This window comes from Nannospalax galili, unplaced genomic scaffold (assembly GCF_000622305.1).
Source record: "Nannospalax galili isolate Female #2095 unplaced genomic scaffold, S.galili_v1.0 scaffold231, whole genome shotgun sequence".
Classification (NCBI taxonomy): domain Eukaryota; kingdom Metazoa; phylum Chordata; class Mammalia; order Rodentia; family Spalacidae; genus Nannospalax; species Nannospalax galili.
The window spans coordinates 1,568,868-1,576,195 of NW_008330120.1; the positions used below are offsets into that span (position 1 = coordinate 1,568,868).

At 43.0% G+C, this 7,328-nt stretch overlaps 2 pseudogenes; one reads left to right on the forward strand and one right to left on the reverse strand.

The window, feature by feature from the left end:
- The first annotated feature begins 2,399 nt into the window (after window positions 1-2,399).
- On the forward strand, window positions 2,400-5,139 carry LOC103741779 (annotated as a pseudogene).
- Window positions 5,140-5,218: 79 nt separating this feature from the next.
- The window catches only part of LOC103741785, a 17,763-nt pseudogene continuing 15,653 nt past the window's right edge, over window positions 5,219-7,328 (reverse strand).

Sequence of the window (7,328 nt, forward strand, 5' to 3'; positions counted from 1 at the left end):
AGTTCTACTGACTGCAACACAAGTGTAGTGTGTGATTCCACACTGCTAGACACTTTAGAGAAAAGACATGTTACAGGAGTCTGCAGTTCAAAATACACATTGTGTAAGCATAGAACACAAAGAAGAATGATTTAATAATACAACAAATGGGGCTGGAGAGACGGCTCAGCAGTTAAGAGCACTGACTGCTCTTTCAGAGGACCTGGGTTCGATTCTCAGCACCCACATGGTGGCTACAAACTGTCCTTAACTCCAGTTCCGGGGGAATCTGAAACCAATACAATAAACTTAATTTAATAATAAATAACTTAATAAGCAAATAAGGTTGACATATTGTGTGAGTATATTAAGGTCTTTTCTATGAGTTTGGAACAAAACCAAGCGTTCTTTATGAGTTTATGATGCAAATGGACGTGTTGTATGAATTGCAAAAGGACACTTTGCGTGTGGTGCGTACGTACAGAGATGGTGCACAAGTCTGTAACACAAACAGACACGTTATATAAGTCTTCAATCAAGTAAGGCACGTTGTATGTGTCCACAACATAGACACACTGTTAGAGTTTACTAGACAGACATGTGGTATGAGAACACAATACATACAGACCTGTTGTATGAGCCTATATCTCAGACGTGTTATGAGCCTGCAAAACAAATAGGCCTGTTATGTGAGCCTTCAACATAAGTAGACATGTTGTATGGGTCTCAAACAGAAACAGATATGTTGTGTGAGTTGCAATATAAACAGAGACATGTTTATATAAATTTGAAATACAGAAAGTTTTTGTCTATGACACAAATAAGACATGTTGTATGACTTTACCACACATACAGAGATGTTGTGAGTCTACAATACAAATTGACATGTTAAGCCTACAATGCAAATAGACATGTCGTATGAGTCTACAACACAAACAAGACATGTCTATGAAACTTCAATACAAATACATGTGTCACAATACAAATAAGATGTAGTGTGTGAGTTTACAACGCATACAGAGATGACCCATGGGTCTAGAATAGAAACAAACATGTTGTATAAGTCTGCAACACAAGTAGACGTGTTGTATGAGTCCACAATACAGACATAGCGTTAGAGCTTCCTCTATAGACAGACATGGTGTATGACAACACAGTACAAATAGACATGTTGTATGAGTCCACAATACAGACATAGCGTTAGAGCTTCCTCTATAGACAGACATGGTGTATGACAACACAGTACAAATAGACATGTTGTATGAGTCCACAATACAGACATAGCGTTAGAGCTTCCTCTATAGACAGACATGGTGTATGACAACACAATACAAATAGACATGTTGTATGAGGCTGTACCTCAAACACACACGTGGTATGAATCTGTAACACACGTAGACATACAGCATCAGTTTACAATACAAACAAATATGTTGTAGAAGTCTGACATACAGACAGCCCTGTTGTATGAGTGTGCGATACAGAAGACGTGCTTTAAGAGTCGGCAACTTGTTGAAGGTCCTGTCTTTTCTCCAGTGTATGTTTTTGGTCTCTTTGCCCAAAACCAGGTGGCGACAGGGAACAGCCGTACATCTGGTCCTTGGTTCTCTTCTGTTGATGAATGCGTCTGTTTTTACGCTGGTATTGTGCTGTTTTATTATCGTAGCTCTAGTGTAACTTGAAATCACGGACTGTGGTTTCACCAACAGGGTTGTTACTATTCAGGACTGTTTTGGTTATCATGGTCTTGTGTATTTCCATATGAATTCTGAGATAATTTTCCATTTCTGTGAAGAAGCGTGTTGGAGTTTTCACGGGTCTGTGTCAGATCTGTGGATTGCTTTTGGTAGGATAGCCTTTTCCACAATATTAACCTTGCCAATGTACTGGTCAAGCTGGGGAACCACATGCAGGAGAATGAAACTTTATCTCTATCTCTTGCCATGCACAAAACTCAACTCCAAATGGATCAAGGCCCTTGACATAAAAGTAGATACCGTGAATATGACAAAGAAGAAAGTACGGGGTTCACTTCGACTTAATGGACCGAAAAGACGTTTTGAACAGAATCTGAATAGCACAGGTATTTATAACAATTGCCAAGTAGGACGTCATGAAACGACAAAGCTTCTGCACAGCAAAGGGCACCATCATTCGAGGGAAGAGGCGTCTACAGGATGGGAAAAGTGCTTTACCAGCTATTATCTGACAGATGGTTGGTGTCTACAACATACAAAGAACACCGCAGAAACAGGCCGCTCAGCTAACATTTGGAACATGGAGCCTGTGAGCAGAAAGATCAAGGGACAGGGTCTCAGCCACATTGCTGCCACCGCCTAGAAACTACCGAGCCTACACCGACACAGGGCACAGACCATCTGGTCGTGGATAAGAGTGAACGGGTGCAGAAGGGAGTGTGCATGAAATCTACAACTGAGCAAGGAGCTGAGCTGTCTGATGAAGAGAGGAATCATCTCCCTGTTGCTTAGAAAAGTGCGGTAGAGCTTGTAAGTCCTCTTGGAGGATCATCTCAAGTACTGAGCAGAAGACTGAAGGTTCTGAGGGAAACCAGAACACGGCTCAAGAATACAGAGAGAAAACTAAGACTGAGCTAAGAGCTCTCCGCAGTGATGTACGGTCTCCTCTGGGAAAATTCTTGACCTCCAATGCTTCACGAGCAGAAAGCAAATTTTCCATTTGAAAATGAAGGGAAGGGAGACTATTGCCGTTACCTGGCTGAGGGTGAGGCTGTCGATGGCAAGAGAGGGCTTGTGGGTCAGTCACGAGTATGTCAGGAAGCATTTGAAATCAGCAGAAAGGCAATGCAGCTAACACACCCACCAGGTTGGGTCTGGTCCTCAGCTTCTCTGCGTTCTGTTATGAGATTCTGAACTTCCCAGAGAAAGCTTGCTCTCGTGCAAAAACAGCTTTCAATGAAGCCATTGCTGAACACGAAACATTAAGTGAAGGGTCGTGCAAAGACTAACGATGCTGTTACTGAGAAACAACAGCACATCATGAACTTCGGATGCTCCGGGAGATGAAGCAGACTCAGGAGGGGGGAAATTAACCGGCTTTCCAGCTTTTGTCTGCCTCATTCTTTTTAAAGAATATTTTATTTATTGTTATTTTTCATTTCATGTGTATTAGTGTATCACCTGCATGTGTGTAAGTGCACCCATGTCGTGCAATGTCCGTGGAGGTCAGAAGAAGGCATCAGATTCCCTGGAACTGGCGTTATGGATGATTGTTAGCCACCATGTGGGTGCTGGGAATTGAACCAGGGTCCTCTGCAAGAGCAGCCAGTGCTCTTAACCACTGAGCCGTCTCTCCAGCGCATCTGCCTGTTCTAAACTCTACACCGTAGACCACTTGTCACCTATGCTGTCCCACAAATAGGGTTTTTTGTTGCTGTTTGTGATTTATCACGTTTGTGTTACTTCTGTTTGAATTTCTGTATTTCCCTTGTGGTTTTTATGTTTTAATATTAGGGAGTAGAGCCAGTTAACATTTATGGAGGTATTGGTTTTCATTTTGAGGCAGTCGTGTGGAGGTTTTACACAAGTTGCGCGTTTGATCATAGTACTTTGGGCACATCCTGGCTTCACAAGGGCCGGGGTTGAAACAAAGAACACTGCCTACATATTGGTTTGTCCCAGTGGGGAATAAAAGGATAATTGATTCCAGTCACAAGTGCAGTTATTGTGAGCACTTTAAGGTCAGGAGCACTTACAAGGTTGTGGTACAGACAGATATCCCGTGGGCACATGTTGAAGTCACATATTTTGTGGAACAACCAGCGTCGGGGTGAACCCCTTTGACCACAGCTGTGGAAGTCCCCTGACAAAGGCGGGAGCCCTTCACTGGATAAGGGCAGAGGTGGTTCACATTCCATTACCTGTAAAGTTGCCTGCTGTTGCTCTCTGTGCTGGATGCTTTAGGGTCAATTTGACACACCTGGGTTAAGGGAGCTTCAATTGGGGAATTTCCTCCATTGGACTGGCCTGTGGCCATGTCTGTGGGGCACCTTCGTGATTGCTGAGTGATGTGGGAGGGCCCAGCGCACTGTGGGTGGTGCCACCCCTAGGCAGGTGGGCCTGTGTTGCATAAAAAAGCAGGAGGCTGAGCAGGGCCAGGGGAGCAAGCCAGTAAGCTGCGTTCCTCCATGGCCTGTGCTCCAGCTCCTGCCTCCAGGTTCCTGCCCTGAGTTCCTACCTTGGGCTCCCTGATGAATGGGACCTGGGAGATGTAAGATAAATAAACCCTTTCCTTCCCAAGTCGGTATTGGTCAGAGTGTTTTGTCACAGCAATGGAGAGACAAACTAAGACTCTTTCATTATTTTTACTGCGTATTTTATTTGTATTTAAATGCTTTAGGCAATCAAAGAACAAATGTTCAAGTAAAGATACAGTAAGGATGAATTGCTTCTTATTTATCAGTTCATGGGAACCGAACACAGTAATAAACAAAAGGAAAACATTTCATGCAATTAACCTTTTGTTGTTGTTGTTGTTGTTGAGACAGAGTCTCACTGTTATAGCCCTGGCTGGCCTAGAACTCACTATGTAGACTAAGCTGACCTCAGACTCAAAGAGATCCACCTGCCTCTGCCTCCAGAGTGCTGGGATTAAAGGTATGTGCCACCACACCCAGCTTGTGATTTCTTTTTGATACTTGCCTTACATATATGTGCTGTAAAAATACTCTACAGGGAAGTAACTTGAGATGACGTCTAACATTGTTTAATGTCTTTCGAAAATTTCATGAACAAGCCAACCGTAACTGTTAAGAAGGTGTGTATCAAGTTCACATGAGAAGAAAGGTTTTATGAGTGGACTTTCAATGACTTTCTCTAAAGCTTCTCATGTAAGTCAGTCTTTTGGTTTTGAGACTTCTCTAAAGGAAATTGTACATCCTTAGAAATCGATTTCTCACTTCCTCTTGGCAGCAAATGGGCTTTTACCAATTTTAAGTGCAAAGGTTAAATGCTAATATAATCACCATCTTCAACCATGTCCTATGTCCTCTTCTCATCACCTCTTGGAGAAATGAAGTTGATTTTTTCTTCTGGCAGAGGGAGATAGACATTTAAAAGGTTGGTCTTTGGCATTTTCTAACAGGAAGGCACAATGTTCTTCACCCATCGTGACACTGAGTAGCATTAACTGTTAAGTTCTGAGGCTTTAAATCACTTTTTTTTAACTGAAAAAATTAACAGTTTATTATAATTTATTTTATTTAACAACCCCAAAAGTTTGCGTTTATCAGTAATTCCAGTGCAATTTCAAGTGCAACTGGAAATTCAGGGATCTCAGTGGAGCTGTTAGTGCAGCGGACCTTGTAGGTGAGATAATGCACAGTTTCGAGAGCACAGAGATGGTATCTCCCCGAAACTGACCCCATCGGTTTCATTTTCAGCAAACTGACCCAGCCCACTCAGCATGGCTTTTATTGTCCCTGAAGTTAGCGCATGTTCTCTTTTCACAATGAATTCGTGCCCATCAGATGTTAATTTGACGCCCTTGGCGTCAGGGCCCTCACAGCTCCCGTAGGTTTTCTTTCTCCATCCATTGTGTTCTTGTAAAATTCTTCTTTGATCCCACAGGAACTTTAGTAGTTTCCTGGTGAGGCAGGAACACAGCCTGTGACCCACTTTGTTCTGGAGGAAGTGCGCAGGATCCTCTCTCTGTCACTTTAGGTTTTCAAGACTTTCTTACGCTCTTACAACTTGACCTGACCTTGACTTTTACCCTTTATTTCTATTTTTCGGGTGTACAAGATTACTTTCCTTTGTGTTGTCACCAACTATACCTACTTGGTGGCCATTTTCTTGGGAAAAGTCCTCATGATCTTTCAGCTCCATGCAGAGTCTAAGAAACCCCACCTCCTCTGTTTGCCTCCAACGAACTCCCTCATCCTCTTCCCTGAAGTACATCTATCCTTGGTTGAGATTGTGTTTATCTCTGGAGACCCAACCCTGAATTGTCAGTCACTGTCTGCCTTGACAATCTTGGCTTCCTCTCTGTAAGCAATGCTGGGGGCTAAGAAATGCTCAAAGCTCACACCCCACTCAAGAGCTCCTCACTTCTTCCCAGAAAACACGAAGCCCAAACCGCCATTCTAAAAGAGATGTGTTTTCCCCTTTTAGAATATAAGTTCCTCAGGAGCAGGGGCAATGGTTTCTGTGTTTTGTTGGGCCTTCTACACTGTAAATGCTCAATAAACACTGATGATGGGAAGCCACCCTTCCCCCCAAAAAATGGTGGCACAGAACCAGAGAGTTCTCAGAAGAAGGAATACAAATGGCTGAGAAATATTTTAAAATTTTCATCATCTTAACCATCAGGCAAATGCAAATTAAAATTACTTTGTGACTTCCTCTTACCCCAGTGAGAAAGGCTATGATCAAAAGAAAACAAAGCAGATGACAAGTGCTGGTGAGGCTGTGGGGGATGGAGAACATTTTCCCTGCAGGTGGGAGTGCAAACTGGAGCAATCATTGTGGAAATTAGTGTGGCAATTCCTCACAGTTATAAATAGATCGACCATACGATCGATGCCTGGGTACATAACCAAAGGACTATATATCCTTCTCTAGAGATACCTGCTCATTCAAGTTCATTGCTGCTCTAGTCAGAGTATCCAGGAAACAGAAACAACCTAGATGTCCATCAATGGATGAACGGATAATGAAAATGTGTTTCGCAAACACAATTGAAGATTATTCAGCTGTAAAGAAAAATGAAATGATGAAATTCACAGGTAAATGGATGCAACTGGAAAGAATCATTCTGAGTTAGGTAAGCCACAGACAAAGCCCTCATGTTATCTCACATATGAATAGGATCGCTTTGGATCTTTAGATATGCATTTTCAAGCTGGAATATCCTTAGAAGACAGGAAAGTTGTAAAGAACCAGGGGAGAGAATTTCAAGAAACGGGGGATAGAACTTATGTGACTGGAAGTGGAGAAAGGGAATCATAGAACAGGAAGGGATAAGCGGGATGGTGGGTGGGAGGGCAGGGTAGAGGAGAGAGGGCAGGGAGAGAGGGCACTAAAGGCCTTTGAAAATGCCACTTGGAAAGCCACTGCTGTAGAGACTTCTTAAAATATATCCATATACACACATAAAAGGAGTTTAAATAGAGTTACCCTGTAACAGGGAGACAATGCCTCCCCTAGACACCATTGGCTGTCAGAAAAGCTCAGTACCAGGTATGAGTTCCTGATTGGTGGGGTACCAGGTATGAGTTCCTGTTGGTGGGGTACCAGGTATGAGTTCCTGGTTGGTGGGGTACCAGGTATGAGTTCCTGGTTGGTGGGGTACCAGGTAAGAGTTCCTGGTTG